The sequence below is a fragment of the Balaenoptera borealis genome (assembly GCF_965194805.1).
Source record: "Balaenoptera borealis genome assembly, chromosome: 15".
In the NCBI taxonomy this organism is placed as follows: domain Eukaryota; kingdom Metazoa; phylum Chordata; class Mammalia; order Artiodactyla; family Balaenopteridae; genus Balaenoptera; species Balaenoptera borealis.
The window spans coordinates 35,428,736-35,452,987 of record NC_138871.1 but is presented as its reverse complement, the minus strand read 5'-3'; the positions used below and the strand labels follow the sequence as shown (position 1 = coordinate 35,452,987).

General features: G+C 40.6%; 3 long non-coding RNA genes across 6 annotated transcripts in view; all 3 read right to left on the bottom strand.

Annotated features, from left to right (window-relative positions):
* LOC309611730 overlaps window positions 1-10,297 on the bottom strand; it is a 47,210-nt gene extending 36,913 nt beyond the window's left edge. For all 3 annotated transcript variants that reach the window (XR_014234700.1, XR_014234701.1, XR_014234702.1), the window contains exon 1: window positions 2,200-10,297. This is a non-coding gene — a long non-coding RNA (uncharacterized lncRNA). The remainder of the gene's footprint in view (window positions 1-2,199) is intronic.
* The window catches only part of LOC309611737, a 274,615-nt gene that overhangs the window by 223,432 nt on the left and 26,931 nt on the right, over window positions 1-24,252 (bottom strand). The gene's annotated exons all lie outside the window — the stretch shown is intronic.
* Window positions 10,800-24,252, bottom strand: part of LOC309611731 — a 36,410-nt gene continuing 22,957 nt past the window's right edge. The window contains exons 2-3 of one of the 2 annotated variants that reach the window (XR_014234703.1): window positions 14,286-16,399; window positions 10,800-12,364 (exon numbers count right to left, since the gene is read on the bottom strand). This is a non-coding gene — a long non-coding RNA (uncharacterized lncRNA). Of the gene's footprint in view, window positions 16,400-24,252 lie in introns of both variants that reach the window. The other variant, XR_014234704.1, reaches the window with a different exon arrangement.

The following is a 24,252-nucleotide window of genomic DNA, read 5'->3' as shown; positions in this document are numbered from 1 at the left end:
AGCAATTCAAGAGTAATGTTAGAAAAAAATTAGGGCACACATTTATCAAGTAACAGAAAGTCAACTGCTCTTGAAGTCACTTCTTGGCAAATAACACTTTAGAGTTATGAGAACACAGAAAGGATCTCTAATGAAGAACTACTGGTTGGTGGTAAGATTTTAAAGGGTCAAGGATTTTTTTTTAATGATATGCTAAAGATAATGTGTTTGGAGATATATTTGAGTTTCAGGTCTATAACTGAAAGGGAAGGCAAGCAGAGAAGGAGTGAAAGATCTCGGCCTGAATTATAGGCTCATTATGATACACTCAACAAGAAGGTTAATAGAAAGTTGGAGGACTCACACTTCTGAATTTCAAAACTTATTACAAAGCTATAGGGATCAAAAAAGTATGGTACTGGCATAAGGATAGACATATAGACCAATGGAATAGAATTGAGACTCTGTACATCTACGGTCAATTGCTTTTCAACAAGAGTGACAAAACCATTCAATAGGGAAACAATAGAATTTTCTACAAAGTGTGCTGGGACAGCTAGATATCCACATGCAATAGAATGAAGGTGGACCCCCACCTCACACCATATACAGAACTTAATTCAAAATGGATCAAAGATCTAAATAGAAGAGCTAAAATGATCAAACTCTTAGAATAAACTATAGGGATAAATTTTCAAAACCTTGAATATGGCAATGTATTCTTAGGTATGACACCTCCAAAGCAGGAATAAAAATAGTTAAATTGGACTTACTCAAAATTAATAATTTTATGCATCAAAGGACATTATCAAGAAAGTGGAAAGACAACCTGCAATATGCAAGAAAATATGTACAAATCATGTATCTGATAAGAGTCTTAGTATCCAGAAAATATAAGTAACTCTCATAACTCAACAACAGAAAGACAAACGATTTGGAAATGGGCAAAGCACTTGAATAGACATTTCTCCAAAGAAAATATACAAGTGGCCAACAGGCACTTGAAAAGATGCTCACCATCATTAGTCATTAGGAAAATGTAAATCAAAACCACAGCAAGATACCGCTTCATGTCCTCTAGGAAACTGTGCATTGCTGGTGGGAATATAAAATGGCTCAGCCACTGTAGAAAACAGTTTGGCAGCTCCTCACAAATTGAGACATAGAATTACCATATGACCTAGCAATTCTCCTCCTAGGTATCTCCCCCAAAGCATTGAAGACACCTATTTTCAATTTGTTCTCAAATATATGTACATGAAAGTTCATAGCAACACTATTCACAGTAGCCAGTCCAAATGTTCATTAATGTATGAAGGGATAAACAAATTATTGTATATACATAAAATGGAATGTTAATTCACCTATAAAAAAGATGAAGCTTATGTAACTTATGAAAGCTACAATGTGACTGAACCTCAAAAATATCACACTAAGTGAAAGAAGCTGGACACAAAGAGTTACATGTTGTATGATTCTATTCATAGAAAATATCCAGAACAGGTAAATTCATAGAAATAGAAAGTGAATTGGTGGTTGCCAGGGGCTGAGAGATGGGAGAAATGGGGATTAACTGTGTAATGAATACAAAATTTTTTTGGGGGGGTGATGAAAATGTTTGGAACTAGATAGAGGTGGCTGTTACCCAACATTGTGAATTGTACTAAATGTCATTAAGTTGTTCACTCTGAAATATTCATTTTATATTATTCAAATTTCACCTTAATTTTAAAAATAATTAAATAAATACAAATCAATTTAAAAGCAATGAATAACAACAACAACAAAACCAAAGAGGTCTGGTAAAATATGGCAGAGACGAGGCGCATGTGTCAGTTCACATGGGTGGAGCTGCTCCTCTCTGTCTTTCATCTGAGACACCCTCCATGCTCCTGGCAGTTCCCACGTGGCCTCCTCTCCCAGCCAACCTCCCAGGCAGCAACTTTAAAGCTGGTCCCCCTAACCCCCACCTCCCACCCTGCCTTTTGGCTGTAAAAGCAAATATGCAATTTTGAGGAGGGAAGGGGTGAGGGAGATCATTTTCTCATAATAGACCAAACCACCCAGACCAGTGATACTGGGGTAAAAAAATACTAAGGTTATAGGTTAAGGAATTGAGTGCTAGAGACTTTTGTAATTGTGATGATTACAGGACTTACAGGACTGGCATTTTAAAACAGCTATTACTTTTTTTTTTTTTTTAGAAGCAAACCCACATACCTAGCACTCGTGTTCAACTGTGTATGGAACCTTCCATCTCTCACACTGGTTGCTTCTCATTCCATCCTATGGAAATAACTCTGCTTGACAACATATGCAGAAGTAATGGATGGGTATCTCTGGATCAGGATCTTGAAATGCACAAATGTTTCCATGGTCCAGTCTTATTCTCAGTTTGTTAATAATTCCGTCTAGTCAGGCCTTCCTACTGTTCAGAAAATCTCACTCCTGTGGCTTCTTGGCTGGTTTTGAGGAGTCACTATATGAGGTGAGTGAACTTGTCAGTGTGTTGGTATTTAAACTGTGGTCAGACAGTGAAAAAAAATAAAAGAGAGGGGTTAGTTCATAAAAGACCTTCGTTAATGATACTCTTTTCCCTGTCTTCCCGGGGAGGGTATAAAACAGATGTGTTCACATCCAAAATAAAAATGGAGGTGCTGGGGATTATTATTTTTACGTGTCTCATTTTAGGAAGAAATTAAAAGATACATGAAATGAAAAGATGCTTCATGCAATGTGGTGATTTTGTTCCAGAGAAACATTTGGGCCCTTTCCCTGGGAAAGCGGGTTAAAAGGTTGTCAATGCTTTCTCCAGGGGCTTCGTCTGACGGTGAACATGTGTTTCCTCCCTTTAATCGACTCGCCAGTAGCCAGAAAGCTGCTTGTTTTCTGCAGAGGTTGTCAAAAATGATTTCAGTCTGGAGACGATGAATGATAAAAGAGGTTTTCAAACACGGTTTTGCACTGTAGCATTCGCAGCCCCAGAGAGGAAAGATTGTATTACAATCGCAGTGCAAAGGGCCATGCTCCCCTGGCAAGCAAACAGCCTCCTTCAACCTGTTTGATGCGTCCCGGTATCTCAGGGAGCAGGAAGATGCAGGCAGGACTCCATGAAGAGGATGGTCTAGAAAAGCGGGGCTGTGGAGCTGCATCCCGTGGAAGAGGAAAATGCCAGAACCTCTCCCGGAGTTCTTCTTTTCCACTGTCCACATGTGTCTGGTTCTGTCGGAGAGCTGCTGGCGGGGTCAAGTGCGGGACAGACTTCCAAAATGGTAACAGCATCAGGAGCACAGCGGCAGCCGCGGCTTCTCAGGGATGGCCCCGCTCTGCTGTGGAAGCAGGCAGGGTGCCCAGGTACCGTCCATATGTCCTCCCCTGGATTTATGGGCATCATAAGCTGGTATTGTTGGGGTCTGTGATTAGAAAGCTCAAGAGGTTAGTTATGCCTTTCCAAAACACATGACGCAACCCTAAGCATGCGAAGAAAAATGAGGCTCGCCATCCTCCCACATTTCCACTTTCTCAAGAGGGGGGGGAAAAAGCCGTGGTCATTTCAGTTCAACAGTTCCACTTGTGGAAAGCCCAGGAAGGTAAACTTGGAACATAGCAGACAGATAATAAACTCAGCAGTTATTATTTGCATTTTCAAGCATAAGATTATATCCTTCACTTTACACACAAGTAAGGATTCAGGGCTGAGTTACTTTGGCCAAAAGAGCCTCCCTGGAGCACACAGGAGATTCAAAAACAAAAACAAACTTTGATTTTTCTGTCGCTTTTCAGAAACGCATCAGTGATATAAATCAAGGTGTTGGGTACAACTACTCTTAACAACTTCCTGGTAAACTCCCGAACTGAAAAAGAAAAACCTAGATAAAAGTTTCAACCCAAGGCCGAAAGCCTGTTTCACACAGAAGGTTTTTATTATTATCTTCTTAATGACATACATGGACTTGATTTAAATCTTTTTCCTCTGCTTACATAGCCAGATTCCATAACATCTCCTGAGCAGTAACTTGTCTTCCTTTCTTGATTATTTCTGACAATATTTTAAAATATTTTTAGCTCACCAGTGGCAAATATTTCTGCCCCTGCAGAAAGATCGGGGCTCATAGGCAGCAGCTGCGTCCAGTAGCCCAGAAAACCAGAGAGAGGAGACTGGGGCAAGCTGATCACTGAACTGGCATTTCCATCTGACTCTAATTTCTTTGCTAGCTCCACAATTTTATCAGCACACAACTCATGCTCTGAATATAATCAGGAAAGAGGTGTGGATGGGGAGGGTAAGAGGCACCACACAACAGGTGCACGGACAGAGTTGGGTTTTACCTCTCAAATAGTTCTTCCAGATTCCAATCATAAATATAATGCAGGTTCCGGCTTTCACCATCTGAGCTAACGGCATATGCCAAGAGCTGACTTACGTGACAGTCTCAGGGAAGAACAAACTTTCAGCAAGTAACATCCTCTGCAAAGTCTGAGCTGATGCTCTTCACGGTGCCAACGTATTTGGCCAATGTCAGAGCGATTTGGCTAAGTGGGCTCAATCAACTGCTTTCGGTCTATTGTGGTTCATAATCCCTATTCAGGATGGAGTGTGCTGCAGCCTAATGAACGCGGTAATGGAATCCTTGTGTATGTTTTTCCACAGCAGGGCACAGATTAGCATAAGTGTCATATTCTGTAGGCTTGCCCACTCTTATTTCTCAGGCGTTGCATACAGTGGGAATTTTTCAACTGGATAATAATAAGATGAATATGGCCTACATATGCAGAGCGAACACACCATTTTTAGAAAGTGATCTGTAATAAATCTCTCCTGGAGGTGCACTATGATAGATTGACTCTGCACTTTTGCTAAAAAATGTAATATTTTACACCAAGGATCCTGTAATCTGAGAAAGGAAGAATTAGATTGAATTTCATGCGGAGTTTTAAAGAATGCTGTCGTTTTCGACCATGGGGTTGAGGAGTACTTTATAGTTCTCCCGGTTTCCCATACTCATAGTGAGTTCAAAGCTCTATTTGCACGTCATGATTACTCAGAGCTGAGGTTTTGTTCTCAGAGATGCCAAATGGGAGGAAAAGATACTCTTGATGGGAACATTTCGTGGAGAGAAACAGGAGAGGGGGTGGAGTGATTGAAAAAGCCAACTCACTCACTTGTTTTACTTTGAGGATTAGACGCTAACTGGAAAGGCATTTTCTTCCTAGAGTCCTTAGAAAAGCATTCCTCAGTAATACAAGTGAGATTATTTAGAGGTTCCCTTAAGGTGGGAATTAGACCTCAGAGCACTCATACCATTTTGTATTTCTAGAAAACCATCATCATGCTTTCTGACTCTAAGCAATAAGGAATGGTCCCTGTGTCTGTGATGTCAGCAAAACTTAAGTAAAACTTATGATAAATGTCGAAGCCCCGCCACCCTCCACATCCCTTTCTGCTATCATTGCAAAGGCGGCTTATTTAGTCTGAATCATTGGCCTCATCAGGTCCTACGGATGAAATTCCATAGATTTTTTTTTTTTATTCCAATTGGTCTATGATTTGGCCCATACAGCCAATGGGCTAGGGAGAGAATGGCAGGTTAAGGGTGAGAGAACTCTCAGTGAACTTACCCCTCCTACCTCCTTAAAGAAAAGGATGTTGCTTCTAAGAGTCCCCAAATTTATGACTTTATTAAGGAAATAGTGTGTAGGTTCATCGCATGCACACCACCTAAGTGGCGGTTTAGTATGACTAATCAAAGAGGTTTTCCTGGCACCCAGTAAGTATCATTATATATAGGCCGGGATAGCAAAGCATGTCTTGATGCTTTAAAGCATGGCGGCAGGGGACCAGCCAGAGCCTATTAACCAGTCTAAGGCAAGTGCTGTCTCTCTCTCATATTTTAATCTCCTCCTTTCTGCTGTGTTAAAGAAATTATATCTGTGGCTGAAATAACATTTAGAAGCGAAATTGTTTGCCAAGTGAATGAGACAATCAAACCAGTCGTTTAGAGCTATGGAATTAAATATGAATCTCATTTACCTTTATTATCCATGCATTTCTCACTAATCTTCATAACTCAGACTATTTAAACTTCATTGAAAATGTAGCCAGTAATGGTGTGTCATTAATATGTGTTTGTAAAGATTCCAGCCTGAGCTGAGCAAATCGTAAGAAAGCCAGCCCATCTCCTTTTGGGTTTGGGAAGTGGAGAGAGACCAAACTGGAGGATCTAGGCTGCCCTGCTTCGATGTCTTCCAGGACAACCAAATTCCAGTTGCCAGCTTTCTTCCCAAGTGTCTCTTCCTTGCAGAAAGGTATCAGCAGAAAGAGGCTTTCCAGAAGAAAAATGCTCCAGCACCGGCCTCCGTGTTGACATATCTTTAAGTCAGCTTTCCAGCAACAAATGCCACCAAGCTAGTTAACTGAGACCACCGACGGCAGAAGGAATTCACATTGGAAATTTCACAGAGGCAGAATCCTCCTGGCCCCACCTCAAGCCCCTTTTAATCTCATCATCCAGCCCCTCGACTATGGTAGGAATAGACTGGGTGGCAAGTGTATTTAAGACTCCGATGAAAAGGGCTGTTAAGTCAACCTTGGTAACTTAACTGAAACAGTATATGTGTAAATCCATCAAAAATCCCTGGCCTTTTACAACTGCTATCCCAGTGGAAATCAGATCATAGGACAGTTTACAAGAGACCACGATTCATCTGGATAAAGACCCATGACAGCACAGCCCCGGATTATTTGAAATTTTAGTAACCTAAGCTTTAAAAATATTCTAAAAGCAAAATAACAAGGGGCAGATAATTGCCATGAGCTAATTACTTATGATATTTCATATATATAATCGGTGAACAATCTCTGTAAATGTCAGCTTGTGGCACTTTAGCAATCACTTGTAATTTTTATTGTTTAAAGAAATGTCAACATTTCCATTTTCTCCAACTTTAGTTAACCTGGGCCCTGCACATGGCTAAAAGGGCCACCAGAAGAGCACTTTACACTGTCCTTTTATAGTGTTTCATAGTTTCATAGCTAAGCCAGTCCCTGGTTGAGCCACAATTTTGCTACTTAAGAAAAAAAGCATAGAGTATGTGTAAGGCAATTTAAATATTAAAATTAAAGATGATAGATGCAGTCATGATTTTCCGAACAAGTAGATTTCATTTGTATTTCAATTTATCTTTTCATAAGCTTGGGAGAAAAATTCAGGAGATTGGGAAATTTGTTTGCTAGTTTATTCCTTTTACTTCTCCTCCCCAGCCACTTGGAAATAATTCCTGTGAACAAAGGAACTTCACTAGAAGACTCCTTAATGGTGTAGAGAAGAAAGAAGGTCAGAAGGTGATGGTCAGTGGAAACAAGACCAGAGCCAGGCGGATCCAAAGCCCACCACCACCACAACCCTGTAACCTCAGGACCACGACCCCGTAACCTCAAGACCACGACCCAGACCTCAGGCTGCTCGCTGCCTCCTGCCAGGGCTACACGCATCTCCTGAGGAGTCTCAGAATCCCATTTGCACTTCAGTGTGAATCAGATGGCTTCCCTCATCCATCCCCGAGCGTGGTTTCACCAGAGACAGTGGTACCTAAGTAAAGCGTGTTCCCAACTCCAGGAAGAGGCTTAGGAAGGTTGACACAGAGAGGCAGGGGCTGCACTTCCCAACTCTGGACTGCGGGTTAAGCAAGGCTGTGGCCAGGGTGGCATCTGAGAAGCGAGGGGCCTGGGGTAGGGAATCTGGACCCTCAGGGATAAAAGGGGGAGCCAATGGGAAGACAGAAGCAAAGGAGTCTGGAAAGAACATGGGCTGCAGTAGCAGCCTCTCTTAGCAGGGGAGAGGCAGGGCAACCTCGGTCCCCACAGAGGGGCAAGAGCAGAGCTCTGGGGAAACAGGCAACAGGACTGGCCCCTGGGCAGGGTTGTCTCTTTGCAGGGCCAGGATGGAGATCAAAATCCATGCTTTCCAGAGCCCATTCATCCAGCCCAGTTGACTCCACCCTCTTTTCCTTGACCTTGCCAATTTGGGGAACCTCATCATTGGTGTCTTCTCCATTAGTGGGTATTAAAAGTCCTGTAATCAGTCCAAATCTCATCCTTGGAATCAACAACTTTTTGGTTTGGCGCTTCAACAGATGAAAGGGGTGGCAGATGGGGGTGGTGTGAGAAGAGGAAAGATAAGAGAATGCAAAAAGGCTGTCAGTGAATGGAAGTGAAAAAAAGAAATTGATGTTTGTATGGGCAAATTCTCACCTACTGGCAATTCAATGGGGAAAAAAAAGAAAAGAAAAAGATTATCTGAGTAAAGGACGACATCAACACTTACTTGACTAAATCCAACCAAAAATAGAAATCTTATTGAGGGTTAAAGGGGAATAAATTGAAACGTGTGGACTCTAAGATTAATTTGGTACTATGTTTAGACTTGTTTTAGCATTCTAGATTTAAAGTATACTCTATAAAAACTTTACACTTAAAAAAATCAAGTTTAGCTTCTAAAGAGAATTATGCATTTCTTTGGAAAGTTGAAAATAAATTCCTTATCATTATTTTGTCTTTGCAAAGTGGGATATTTTTCCCCCTTTTGGAGCTCTGCATTGTATTTAGTGAAGCACAGATTTGAACAATTTTATTCAGGTCTGAAAGAATAGAGGCACCACGAAAAAACAAAATCCTCATGTCCCAGTTTGGTATGAATGCCAGAAGATGAAAATTCTTGAGAGGGCCGTCATTAAACCCCTAGTGAATGCTAACATTACATCCTTCTTCCAAAGCCTGTGAGGATAGAATGAGTCAGGGAAGGAAGGGCATTTAAATGAGTGATAGAAGGAATCAAAATTACTGATTAAGAAAGGCTCAGTAATTGAGGGGCAAGTGAGTTCTCAGAAACATATAGCCAGGAACCAGTGGTCAATGAGTTGTTTCTTATATTCCTGTTTATTTGGGCAAAGTATGGCACTTGGATCCTGGGTTTGGCTAGTGTAAAGTTTTAAAAGCAAACATATTTTCCATTTTAGACTTACATTCATCTTAAAACTTTTTTTCTTTAGTAATACACTGTATGCCTCTATCCTATTCTGGTAATATGATTTAGTCTTTTTATATCAGCATCTTTAGTCTTAAACTACTGTGCACCTTTTTGGACTGCAATTGAAACATGATTACTAATTTACAGAATCCTTGAAAGAAAATGTTAGTGAAGTTCCAGAGCTGGGAAAGAGGTATTTTAGCACACTAGAAGTGTTTTCAGGTCAATTTATAATCTTTGGAAAAATTTCTCCAGATTTTTAATTCATCAAGCATTGAACATAAATGGTGGCTCATTAAATGTATGTGTTGATTGAAAAACATTTTTTATAAAGCCATGATATGTTTGGTGTTTTTTCAACTCATTTACAACACAGTGATGATATATCTATCTCTTTGCATCTCTCTTATCCTAGAATGTTATCCTGGTTTCATTGTTATGTTGTTACCGCTGTGATAAGGAAGGGATACCAACCCTAGATTGTGTTCTCTGATTGTTCTACATGTGGTTTCGGTGAGGACAGGGCACCTTAAACTACAATAACAAATGACCCCCAATCTCTGTGGTTTGACACAACAGGTTTCTTTCTTTCTCATTCTGCATTTCCAGTATAGGTCAGTAGGGATGCGTAGCTCATTGTAATCACCCAGCAACCCAGACTAACAAAGACTCCATCTCAACACCTGCTTTGGGTCAAATTATGCACTGGTGCTTAAAGCTTTTCCCAGGAATTAACATATATCACTAGCATGCATGTTTCATGAGCCAAAGCAAGTCATATGAACACCTAACTTCAAAAGGGCAGGAAAAGGAAATCCTTCCATTTACCTAAAAGGAAAACAAGATCATTTGTCTACAGTCTTAATATCTATCCCTCTTATCTCCCCAACTAGATGAGACTTTTCTGAAGGTCAGAGATCAAGTCATATTTCACTTGAAATTTGTGTAGTCCAGTGCTTCGCAGGATACATATTGTTCGTTAATTATTGAAATTTGAATAAAAATCATGTTAATTTTGAAGATCAAAGCACTGCAGTCTCCATATCAATCATTATATATTTCTAAAGTGCCTACTATGTGCAATAAGAGCTATAACTTACCAAGCCCCTAACATGTAGTGGATACTACACTAGTTGCTTTACACGTATTTTCTCTAATCTAGAACACAACTCTAGAATGGAATTTTTCTTCCTCCAGCTTAAGACACTGCATTACTGAGAGATTAACTCACTTGCCCAAACACACTCAAGAGGGTGGTAAAGGCAGAGTAAGAACCCATGTGTGTCAAACGTCCCCTGGTGGTGCAGTGGTTAAGAATCCGCCTGCCAGTCCAGGGGACACGGGTTCGATCCCTGGTCCGGGAAGATACCACATGCAGTGGAGCAACTAAGCCCGTGCGCCACCACTACTGAAGCCCGTGTGTCTAGAGCCGGAGAAAAGCCACCGCAATGAGAAGCCCACGCACTGCGACAAAGATTGGCCCCTGCTCGCTGCAACTAGAGAAAGCCTGCGCGCAGCAGTGAAAACCCAATGCAGCCAAAAATAAATAAATTAAATAAATAAATTTATTAAAAAAAAACACACAACACATCTACAGCCCTGCTGGAGAAACAAATAACAATATTTTGCCACATAAGACATTTGTCATCTGAGTGATTTAGACAATAAGTGGTGTGTAATTCAGAGAAGAAGACTCTTGTAGTGTGGTAGGGTGACGGGGGTTGATCCTCGAAAGATGGGCAGAGACCAGAGAAGCAGATACCACAGAGGCATCAGGCTCGGGGGTAGACACGGAAAGTCACTGTTTCAGAACCCAGGTCTTATATCCAGCTCACTGAGTGCACCTAGCAGGCTCTCAGAGGAAAGGAGAACGCCAGCTTTTTTCTGTGCCTGGTCAAATATCTCCAGTCTGGATGCCGTGTGTCCCACCTTCTCTGACCGGGAGCCGGAGCCACGGGCAGCACCGGGGAAACCCCATTTGGATGTTGAGGTTTGTGGAGACTTCACCTGCCTGTGAAATAAACACTGCCTGTGAAATAAACGCCACCTGCTTTAGCGGGGGAGCTCAGGGGAAAACACCCTGCATGCCAGCGCCATTTCTGACCTCCGGCCGTTGCAGAGAAAGCCTGAGGACATAGGACACCACAACCAAGAAGACAAAGCAAATTCTCTCCCTTGTAATGGTTTCCCTTCTAATGAGCAGCGCCTCCTGGTTCACGATGGATGAGACAGGAGGGGCTGCAGCAGTAAGCTGGAGCTGTGGGTGGGAGAGACCCGTTTTTGCCCTGCAAAGTCATTACCAGGAGTTGGTCTCAGTACAACACCCCGTTTACACAGACCCATCCAAGGCTCCGGAGTCAATGCCCTTGTATCTAATTTGCATGACAATGGAAAGTTATTGATAAAATGGTCATCATCAAGTTTTCCCTTGAGAATGTCTTAGTTTGCGGCCAATTGAAACTAGATGCTCAGATTTGGCACCAACCTGGATCCTCCAAATAGCTTTGTGCTTCTAGGCTGCGTTCTCACCAGGGGAGAAAACCGCTGGCAGGAAAAGCGAAGGGTATCGTGAGTCCAGGGCCGTCCAGAGGCTGCCCTTTGAAGCCAGTTCCCACCACCACCTCCCTAGATGTGTCTCTGCCCCACTGGTCTCCTTTCATCTTGGTTCAAGTCTCAAAGAAAAGAAAATGTGACTTTCAAATATAGTTATGAAGAAAATGCAAGCTCATTAAGAGAAAGGAGAGGATGGGGAAACTGTTGACACTTACAGTCACCTGATCGCTCTCAGTTACTCAGGTTTAATTGTTTGGAGGGAAAGAAAGCAATTTAGAGAAAAAAAGAAAAAGAAAAAGGACAAAGCAAGCACCTGGCCATTCTTTGTTTTAGCAAGAAATTCCTTTATTATTTATTTATTTATTTATTTTGATGCAGCTCCTATTTTTTTTTGAATTTTATATTTTTTTTATACAACAGGTTCTTATTAGTTATCTATTTTACACATATTAGTGTATATATGTCAATCCCAATCTCCCAATTCATCCCACCACCACCACCACCCCACATGCTTTCCCCCCTTGTTGTCCATACGTTTGTTCTCTACATCTGTGTCTCTATTTCTGCCCTGCAGACCAGTTCATCTGTACCATTTTTCTAGATTCCACATATATGTGTTAATATACGATATTTGTTTTTCTCTTTCTGACTTACTTCACTGTATGACAGTCTCTAGGTCCATCTGCATCTCTACAAATGACCCCATTTTGTTCCTTTTTATGGCTGACTAATATTCCATTGTGTATATGTACGACATCTTCTTTATCCATTCGTCTGTCAATGGGCATTTAGGTTGCTTCCATGACCTGGCGATTGTAAACAGTGCTGCAATGAACATTGGGGTGGAGATTCGTTTATTTTGATGCAAACCAATTTCACTCGGATTGTACTTTTCAAAATTACGGGTGCTTTAAGCTCTCTGACGATGATCTTCAACCTGTCTGACATTCTGTTTACAACACATCCAAGGGAGCTTTGTCATAGCTGACCTGAAAACCCCAACTTTGCTAGAACATGTGCCTTTCCAACAGGGTTTTGTTACTCTAGGCACCAGAAAGTGTCACTTATCACACTTCCTCCATGAAGCCCGCTTCAGAGGCAGAACAGCAGGAGTACCTCCCCTCCCCCACCCCCAGTTCTTTCACATTCATCTCTTTCTCCCCAACATAAGGCTTCTTGAGGACAAGGACAGCACAGCTGTGTCCATGGTGGGCTCATCATCAGCCAGGAATAAGACCTTGTGTCAGGGCTGTTTTATAGATCTAAGGGGTGATGGTACACCATGGCTCCGAGAGAGGTTTAATTAAGCCCATCCACTCACCCCTCTTGCTGGACCAATCCTTGCAAAAGATTCCATTTTAACAGGAACCAATAAATGTCAAGCCCATCAATCACATCAAGATTTAAAAACATATCCCACCAAACTCAATACAGACCGCTGACAGTTATATGCATAAACAACTCAGTAGTGAAATTCCCTCCACCTATTCACCATCAAGCACTAAAATTGACTTCCAGAAATTCCTAAAAAAACATTTTCCCTTAGCAGTCCACCCTCATTAACCTCACCTCCTCTCCCTTCCCTTTTTTCTCTAAGCCCCAAGTTACTTTGCATATTTTGGCATTATTCTTTGTTATTGTTCTCTAGTCATTTCATGGCATTAAGTGAGATGATCTGTATTAAATGCTGTGTAAACCACAATGTGCTCTCTGAAGGCATGTGACTTTTATTATTGAGCCTTGAATTAAGAGTATGCCATCTATTTCTTCATTATCTGCTGGCATTAAACAGTGCCCTAACAGAGCAGGATTACAGTAAAACACTCCTGTTCTAATTAGCCAGCCATGGAATCGAGGGAAAGCCAGCATACAAATGACCTAAGGGCTCCAGCAGCCCGACCTGGGGGTAAATTTGTTGATGTGGTTTAGAGAGAAGTCTTTGGAGTCTGCCAAGCTGGGTACAAATTCTGGAGCTACCCCTTCCTGCTTATAAACTTAGACAAGCTAATTAATATTTGTAAACCTCAGTTTGCGCCTCTGTAAAATTGGAGCAATAACAATATCTACCTCATGGAAACTACTACCTAGGAATTTTATGAGGAACAGATGCACTAACCTGTCTCTGTAAAGCACTCAGTAAAGGACCCGGTAAACAGTAGGCACTCAGAAATGAAATCACAACTCTTCCCATCAACATGAGAGAAAAATGTCACATGCTGCAGGTGTCCCAGTGGGTACTCTGGAAATTTTTATATCCCCAGTCACCTCGGCTGGAAGCTAAGGAAAATTACAAATATGCCTTTGGACCTCTGAGGCAAGCAGGAAATAAACCCCTATCTGCACATCTAAGGCAAGGTAAGTCTTTCATACTGCTCTCCAAACCAGGTATTAAGGACTCTGCCCTCATATGGCAAAATAGGTACAGAAGAAAGACCAGAACACTATCTGTTAAAATATTCATGAGGGCGTATCTCTGAGTAAAGGAATTATAGGAGTACTTGTCCAGGTTCTAAACTGCAAGCGACAGAAACCTTCCCTGCCTCACTTAAGCAGAAAAAGAATTTACTGCATGGATATTGGGGAACCCGTGGGAGCATTGGAGAATCTAGAGGACAGGCCTGGGAAACAGGCAGACACAAGGGAAGGAAGCCCTCTGCAGCCAGGACCACAACCAAGTCACCCCACAGGGTCCACAGGGTGAGAACCCTGCCACTTCTGTCATCTTACCCTAGAGGTCCCAGCGGGCACCGTGGCCACTGCCAACACTGGACAGACGCCGCACCCCATCACTGAGGGCTCTGGAGATCAGACGTGATGCTCTTGCCACCAAGATGAACTCCCCACTCTGCTTCTGTGTCCGTCCGTCCAGATTCAAACCAAAAGGGTACATGCCACGCCCTCGCTTGACTCCTGAAAAGACTCACACTTTGGGGAATCTTCCCAGAGCAGGAGCTTCAAAAGCTGGGCAGACAAAAGAATGGCAAATGTTTTCTACAATACAAGTGATTCTTAGGGTTCTTTTCCTCTCTATTTTCTACAATGTATATCTACATATAGGCATTACTTTTGTACTCACATACCATAATAGATGTACTTTGTTTTTCAAGTTACAGCTTCTATTTTTAAGATATTTTAAAATCTTTCCATACATCATGCAAAACCCATGGAGTTCTTAAAGGATAAAGGAGAAATAGTCAAAGGAACAGCTGAGAGCCCAGTGCGTGGGGCACCAGGGGTGTATGTATATTTGGATTTTAAGATGTAGCGAGAACCAAATGATCAAGAGACCAAATTGAAAAACTATGTTTGACACCTTTTTTCCTTCCCCTGCTCTGAGAGCAAGGGGATATCTAATTGCTTCTGTTTCCTCCAATAATAATCCCATAAATAACAAAAAGGCCTAGTGTGGCTCGATTCCCTCAGTATCAGATAACTATCTCGACTGTTTATGCAGTCGATGCATTAATTTTAGCTTGGGTTGGCTCTTTATTTCTTTGAAAGGGGCCTCGGACAAATCCTCTTTGAGCTTTGCATTGAGCTCGGCTTTGCAGCCAAAATAAATTAGTAAAGTCTAGAACTTTGTTTTCAGAGTTTGTCAAGTTCTTTCCAGTGAAATCTTTCCTCCTGTTCCAGATGTGGCGGTTTTCTTGACTTCAGCTTCTATTTTCCTGGCACATGAAAATGCCAACATCTCCTTCGGGAGACTTTGTGGAGAGCCAGAGGAAGGTGGACACAGCTCATCTGCTCAGACACGATTCCGATGCGTGATTTAATACAGGTACTGCTTTGGCACCTCGGGCTGAATCATAATATAGATACATTAACTTCTCAGCATCCTTTCTTCTGATAACAGCCCTTCCGTAAACTTGGTTTATTTTATGTTCTGCATGGGCAGAGTGAGGCGAAGAATTGGGGCAAATTGGGAATTATTCTATTACAATCAAAATATCCAAATTATTGGACAAATGTTCATTTGAGGCTTGAGCTATTCAAGGAATGGTCTCAATTTTCCACTTCTCTGTGTGTAACACAGACAAAAGCACAGGCACAGCCAACGAGACCAGAACCAACTCAGCCAACCCCGAGTGATATGTTTTAGCTACAAAATTGGTTTGCGGTATGTAACAAGAGACAATCTTACTGCATCAAAATATGGCCACTATGTTCTTACATTAATATGATCAGTTAAACAAGAGTGTATAAATAAATTTGGATTTCTTTACACTCCCGTTAAAATTTCAGAGGCAATATTATCTTCCACTGGGACATACACAAAGTGTAACTTGAGAAGAAGTAAATTATTGAGCAAATGTCTTTGAAGTCTGGCTTTTTCCTGTTTAATATTCCATAGCTTTTAAATGTGGTTTATTGTACATGTATTTTATAAGTTTATATAAATATGTATATATAAATAGATACATATGTCTGTCTTTGACTTTCATAGGTTTTTTTTTTTAATGAACTGTCCTTGCTTTGATATCCTAAATATACATTATTTTTATCATTGAGCTAGAATATTAGTTTTTATCTTCTTCGAGGTTTGAGGATTGTGTTTTGGAGAACACCACCTGCAAGCCTTTTAGGAGGTGCCATCAGTACCCTTTCTGACATTTTAATAAATAGGAGAATCAATGCTGCCCACCAAATTGTCTGAAGCCAACACTTACATCATCCAAAATGAGTGAGTCAGGCTTTAGTCTTTGAAACCATAACTTGACTGCCTTCTTTGTGCCTCAGTTTCTGTATCTGTACTATGAGGAGGGTAGACTCAATGATTGCAAAGTTGTCTTTCAGTTACAAGCTTCTACCTTTGGAATTTCTCTGAGTTTTAGTTTCTTCTTCTGTGAAAGAAGAAAGATAATTCCACATATAAGTGATACCGTACAGTATTTGTCTTTCTCTGGCTTATTTCACTTAGGATAATGCCCTCCAGCTTCATCCATGTTATTGCAAATGATAGGGTTTCCTTCTTTCTCAGGGCTGAATAATATTCCACTGCATATTCATACCACATCTTCTTTATTCATTCATCCATTGATGGATAAATACTGCATGGTATCACTTACAGGTATAATCTTTAAAAAAAAAGTCAAACTCATAGAAACAGAGAGTAGAAAAGTGGTTGCCAGGGCTCAGGGAAATAGAGAGAGGTTGGTACAGGGGTACAAACTTTCAGCTATAAGATGAATGAGGTCTGAGGATGTTTACTAATGTAAAACATGGTGACTATAGTTGGTGACACTGTATTATATAATTGAAAATTGCTAAAAGAGTAAAGCTTAACTGTTCTTACCAAAAAAAAAAAAAAAAAAAAAAGGACAAATACGTGAGGTGATGGATTTGTTAATTAACTAGATGGGGGGAATCATTTCACAATGAATACATTTATCAAATCACCACAATATATACTGTAAATATCATAGAATCTTGTCAATTATACTTCAACAAGGTTGAAATTAAAATAAATTAATTTTTTTAAAAAGTTAAAAGAAAAGAAAGCTGAACTATGTGGAGTTTTTTAGTTTCTTTTTAATTATTGTGAAGGTAACATACGCTTGTTTTTAAAACTCAAATGGCACAATATTTCATGAAACAAAATGGTAGTTTCCCCTCATTTCTCTTATTTTATCCACCTCTCCAACCTATGCCCTAGAGATAACCACTGTTCAAATTTCTTTGATCATTCCAGACATTTCTAGGCATATTAAAACATTTATATTGTACTTTAAAATGCAAACGGAATTATATAGTGCATTTCTGACTTATTTCTTTTTGAAATAAAATATGAGGAACACCTTGCCTTGACAATACATAAAAGCACACCTCCTTTTTATCAGCTGTATAGTGTTCCATTTAATGGTTGCAAAATTTATTTAACACATCTTCTATTGAAAATATTTAAGTTGTTGCTCTGGTACAAATATCTGTGTCCTCCCCAAATTCGTATGTTGAAAACCTAATGCCCAAGGTGATGGTATTAGGAACTGGGGTCTTTTGCAGGTGATTAGGTCATAAGGGAGTTCTCATGAATGAGATTAATGCTCTTTTACCAAAAAAAAAAAAAAAAAAGAAAGAAAGAAAAAAGGCCTCAGAGAACTAGCTAGCGTAGTGCCTTCTGCCATGTGAGGACACAATAAGTCTGTGACCCAGAAAGGGGCCCTCACTTGACCAGGCTGGCACCCTGATCTCGGACTTCCAGATTCTAGAACTATGAGTTTATAAGCCACCCATTCTGTGGTATTTGTTATAGCAGCCTGAACGGACTAAAAGAATAGTTTATTTTTTACTTGAAACAGATGATTTTTTTTCATTTTTAATTTTTTTAATTTATGCTTTTATTTATTTTTAAATTAATTTTATTGGCATATAGTTGATTTACAATGTTGTATTAGTTTCTGCTGTACAGCAAAGTGAATCAGTTATACATATACATATATCCACTCTTTTTTAGATTCTATTCCCGTATAAGTCATTACAGAGTATTGAGTAAAGTTCCCTGTGCTATACAGTAGGTTCTTATTAGTTATCTATTTTATATATACTAGTGTGTATATGTCAATTCCAATCTCCCAGTTGATCCCTCCCCCACCCCCACCCCTTTCCCTCTTGGTATCCATAAGTGTGCTTTCTACTTGAAATAGATGATTTCAAGTAGAAAGATTCCTTTCAGTGTTAAGATTCTATAGTCACACACCTATTGATAGGTTTCCTGCATTTCCTACATTCACTCAACAAATATTTATGAGGACATATCATGTGGCAGGAAATACTTTTCACGACTCCAAATGAATGAATTATGAACAAGTGATTTGAACATGCTGTGTTCAGTGCATTTCCCATATGCAAGCAGCCTCAAGTTCCAATGGATGCCTTCTTGGCATAGCCAGAACAGGAAACAATGGATAAGAAGGAGTAACCAGAAGTCACAACTACCCTTGGTCTACCCTGGATGGGTGGGCAAGTATTATTTTCTTGAAGAAATTTGCAGAGGATCTTCTGTAATCTTCCATCTAATGTCTAAACATCTAAATTTGCTCCACCCAAATAGTCCAAAATCTTAATTTTTGCCACTGGGCCTACTTGCTGAAAAGTAAATTCTACAAGGTAGTGCTATTTGTTTTCAAAGAGCTTGTCTTTTAGATTATTTATTTTATTCTTCTCAACACACCAGTAGTAGGTGATATTGCCATTGAGATATTATCATTAATTGCCATTGGGATATTATCATTAATAAGAATAAGATATTCTTAATTCTTAACTCAAATTATTAAGGAGAGTGAGACATATCTATTACAGATTTGTTGCTTCCTATGTAGCAGTACCAAGTGCTTTACAAACATTTTCTCTAGTCCTTAGAACTCTCCTGTAAGATCGATAACAATGTTCCCATTGAAAAGAGTAGGAGATGTAGGGAAGTATTCCTCCACAGACCATTTTCCCTTCCCTAAGTTGTACCAGTGTCACTTGGAGTATGCTAAACACAAGCTCTCTGTAAAACCCTAGCTAGAGATTTAAAAAAGGAAACCAGAGGGCTTTAGATAAGGGAGAGAACTCAGAAAAGATCCCTGGTTAGAGTAATATTTAATATACTTTGAAAACTATTAAACCATCAACAACTACCCCCATCCAACCTCAAGCCTCTGTAACACCCTTGGGTTGAGATATTCTCATCGTTGCTTCAGTTTGTGATTTGAAATCTTGGTCTTCAGGTGGCTGGTTTTCCGTGTAGCTTTGTTTTACATTCACTGAGCAACTCTGCTATAGGAAGTGAAGATTTTCCCTCTACCAACCCAATTATACAACAGCATTGCACACTCTGCTGTAAATGCATCTCCCTACGTGCCAGTCAACACTTAATTATCCGCATGAGGATTATCTGTGTCAGAATTGTCTCCTGCTAATTTTTAATCCCCAAATGAATTTCTCTTGCTGCCCAGGGTGGCCTTTCCTGCCAGCCATGAGTGTCTGTCCAGAAAGTGACGCTGATATTGACAATAACTTGCATAGGATCTAATTAAAGGATGTGAATCTGCTGCCAAAAAATTTGAAAAATTAAAAACATGATACCTCCTGAGGCCAAACAACAGATGATTCGGGGATTATCTGTTGCGTTGGATTTTCGGCACTACCACGCCCTCCCTCTGGCATGTAGAATTGAACACTGGCTGCCCAACATTCAGTGACTGTTTTTAGAGTGAAACTATTGATGAGCAAGACTGTTGTCATAGCACATGTCAAACTTGGTAATTATCATATTGTCTTACAAGTTCTACAGCTGCTCTCCTACAGTTCATTTGTCTCTAGAACTTGGGGAATAATTGCTTTCAGTCAGGAGTTTACAAGAGCAAAACCAACTATTTGGGTCCAAATGATTAGATACTCTGCATTTTCTAGGTAATCAAATCATGACTCGAAGGGAATTTTAGGTCTTCTAAAGCCATACCCAGCTACTCTTTTATGAGCTCATTATGTAATGACTGGAACCAGATCCTTCAATGCTAAATTGCTCCAACCCCCTCCATAAGAGAATGTTCTGGTAAAGACAAAAATCATCTGAACAGTGTCAGCCCAAATTCTCCAGATTGGGGCCCTTGCTTTTTCTACAGGCAAAAAAAACATAAATTGTTCTAGCTCAAGAAGAAATTCTCAGGTACTCGAGAGTGCTAAATACCTCATAGATCCATCGTGCAAAGACATGCCTTGCAATAGCGCCAGGGCTTCTTAACAAAAGAGAGAGGTTTTGGTCCTTGTGAAAGAAGCACATAACCCACAGCAACCAGGAAACGCCAGGTTTCATTGATATCTCTTATGCAATCTTTAGGCCAAATACAAAGTTTGTACTCTGCTCCATAGTGTTCAGGTTAACTTGAAATTGCTTTTTCTCTTAAAATGTTGAGTTAAATTGATGCCCTCAGGGGATTCACAGCAGTTATCCTATAGTTACCCATACCACCTAGTAAACAACATCATTTACCACCTAGGGGTCTGAAGACCCGAAGTTATGAAACACAGCTCTTAAAAAAATACTCTTTTCTAATGACGCAGTTTCAGATATCAATTTAGGCAGCAAGGGGGATATTGCTAGGCCTCAAGATGCACACTGACCCGGGTGCCAGCATTCTGATTTCCTGGTTCTTGGCTGTAAGAGAGGCAAGATTTCTGATTGTTCCTTTCACTGAAGACTGTCCAGGGGACCACAAGTATCCAGGATGCATTTGGACCTGATCTGAGTGTCAGAAGACATCTCTAAACCAAAGTGGTTTCACATCATCTGATCTGTCTCAAGCAGAGAATTTTGGAGTATTGAGTTGTCCTAAAAATTATTTAATTCACCCCTTCTTCTTATAGATATAACCTAAGCCCCAAAGAAGTGATAGCTGCCCAAGGCAATAGCATTAACCTGTGGCAGAACTAGGACCAGACCCACACTTTGTATTAACTCAAGGGAAAAAGAAAATGGGTGAAACCCTGATTCTGACCCTCTGGTAGGTGTAGTCCAGGATCGTCAGACTCTTCTTATTTGTCTGCTCCTTGTGGTAGAGTCGGGCCAGAACCTGTATCCCCTGGCCTATCTGCCAACCCAACCAAGCATCATAAGACTAGGGTTCAAAACATTCAGACAAATGAGGGGCAGGCGATTCCTAGCAGTGACCCCAGAATTACCCCCATTTCTCCAAGCCCTTACTGCAGATGGTTGTTTACAGATTAAATATGATTTTTAGGTCACCTAAACCTCAGTGGAGTTCCTTCCAAGTGTTTTACTTGTCATATATAATACCATTGTCTGCTCAAACCTTTCTTTCTTTTCCTGTCCCTCTAGAAGACTTAACTGGACCCATGGATCCAGCAAATGTTTGGTGTCTTCCCCAGGCAAATGTCTCCCAGAGATCTACATCCAGACCAAATCCCCACATGTGCTCCTAGAATCACATTTCTAAGTACTACCTGAATGTCTCCCTTGAACTTTGAGCATGACACATCTCCATCCTGGCTCTTCTACTCAAGTCAGCTCCTTCTCCTGACTTGCTCTTTCTCTAAATAACTATTCCATCACCTACCCAGGACAAAGAAAACCAAGGTCTTGTCACGTCCAGTTTTTGACACCAGCAGTCAGCATTCTGCCTGACACATACTAGGTACTCGATAAATATTTGTTAACTAAATGAACACATACATTTATATGCGCACACACATACACACTAGTTGATGAGAAAATTTTAAAGATGTAATAGAAGAAGGAATTAAAGATACTTGGAAGTTTTAACAACCAATCCATCATTTTAATTGAATACCTAATACTCAATATTAAGCATCTCCTATGCATCTAGGAGATGGTCAGATCTACAGGAACTGAAGGAGCAGGGTAAGATGTGATCTCTGCATCTAAGAATCTAGTTGGGGAGAGAAAACTATACACTTGAAAAAACCCTGATCCGTACAAACCATCATGTGCCGAAGGGCTAAGTCTTGTGGTACAGAAACCCCATATGGGAACAATAAGTGTTCATAAACTATAGAAGAAGATTCCATGGGTGATGTGAGAATTTGGGGAATGGACGGGTTAAGACTGAGAAGAATGAAGTAGGAAGGTTTTCCCAAAAAGGAACTATGGAGAAAAGCAGGATTCAAAAGGCACACAGGCATGGGCGACATGTGGGGAGAGGTTTCCAGAAGTGAAGAAACAAGCTAAATAAGTCCATCTCAGCTCTAAGTCACCTTGTTGGCAGTATGATAGGATAAACCTCCTTGAACAAGATAACCAGCCTGTTTGGAGGACATTTGGGGAAATCTGATCATCTCTATAACAAGTAAATATATAATGGCTTCTTTATTTAAAAAAAAAAAAGTGTGCCTAGCTAAACTCTCATCATAATCCCTCACTATAAAACTCTGTAAAATCCTTCTATAAAGAAAAAATATAGACTGTAGACATCTTGGTTCCTGCAGCTAATACCAGGCATTTGAGGCATTTTGGGGTGTGCATGATGTTTTGGGATAACCTGAAAATATTGCGTCAATGTGTCAAGTGTCATCATGGGGACTTGAATGTTAGAGCATCAGAAAGGGGTGATTTTACTCTAAAAATTAATTTTATACCATTTGCAAAAAAAAGCAAAAAGGGTTTCTGTTGTTTCTATTGTCCCTAACATCAAACATAATAAAGTAAACCAAACTGCTGGTATTCTTAATAAACTTGCAAGAAGGATTTATTTTCTCTTGGAAGTATAAAAAATGGAATGTAAGTGGGCTTCCCTCGTGGCGCAGTGGTTGAGAACCTGCCTGCCAATGCAGGGGACGCGGGTTCGAGCCCTGGTCTGGGAAGATCCCACATGCCACGGAGCAACTAGGCCCGTGAGCCACAATTACTGAGCCTGCGCGTCTGGAGCCTGTGCTCCGCAACAAGAGAGGCCGCGATAGTGAGAGGCCCACGCACCGCGATGAAGAGTGGCCCCAGCTTGCCACAACTAGAGAAAGCCCTCACACAGAAATGAAGACCCAACACAGACAAAAATAAATAAATAAATAAATAAAAATTAAAAAAAAAAAAAGGAATGTAAGTTACATGGATCAGTGGGAAGAGGTTATGATGTGATTGGTTCAATTGCGTGTTTCCCTTGTGTGTATTTTTCCACATCACATTTAATTGAGGGAGAACGTTGACATTAAAAACAATTATTCTTCCAGTTTCCCCATTTGTTATTTTGGAACATTTTATGTTTTCCCCAGCCACTCCCTCTTTGTCTTAGCCATCAGGGCTTCCATTCAATTGGTTCAGTCTCTGAACGAAGCCCAGCCCATCTGGGCTGGATTAGTTACGATGCATGTTTGGGTGCTGAACTAGACCTAGTGGCTTAGACAAGAGAGAAGTTTGTCTCATTTCATGGCTGACTTGGCATCATCACAGTGTTGAAAACTCAGGGACTCTCTCTATTGCAGTTCTGCCATCCCCAGGTGTCAACATTGACGCAGTGCCATCATCCTTTCAGTAGGACATGGAGTGACTTACTGTCATTAGGTGCTCTAGGTGCTCACAGAAGCAATGGAGTTCTAGCCTGGGCTCACGTGATGTGGCGAGGTGGCTTGTTAGATGGTGGGAAGAGGTGTGAGGAGAGAAGCCATGCCCCTTCCTTATAATATGATTAAGAAATGACACACATCATTTCTGTGCATATCCAATTGGTCATGATGTCACACTTAGCTGCAAGGGAGGCTGGGAAATATAGGGTTTAGCTGGATGGCCATGTTTCCCCTAAAAATCTTACCATCATGGAATTTGATGATCAGGGGAAATGACTTTCTTAGAAGACATGGAGAGATTATTTTCCTAAATATCTAATTATATACTTCTCTGTTTAAGGTGGACAAATATATATTATCACAAGATAAAATAAAATAAAGCTGAAAAGGAAAACAATGAGTCAAAAGCAAAATGTGGTTTCAAAATGTCATTAATATACCCCAAAGACTTACCAAACCATGCTCTTTCCTAGGGAGAAAGCTTGAGTCTGGCATTCAGGGAGCCCCGGGGAAGTGAGGGCTTGAAAGAGATGGTTGTTTTCTGGGGTGTAGAGTTGAGAGCAAGGAGAAAAATGACTAATGGAAGAGGGGCCTTCTGTGAAAAAGGGCATGGCTGATGGACTCAGGGGTCTGATACCCAGGATATTCAGGAGTCTGGTATCCAGGTTAAGTTTTC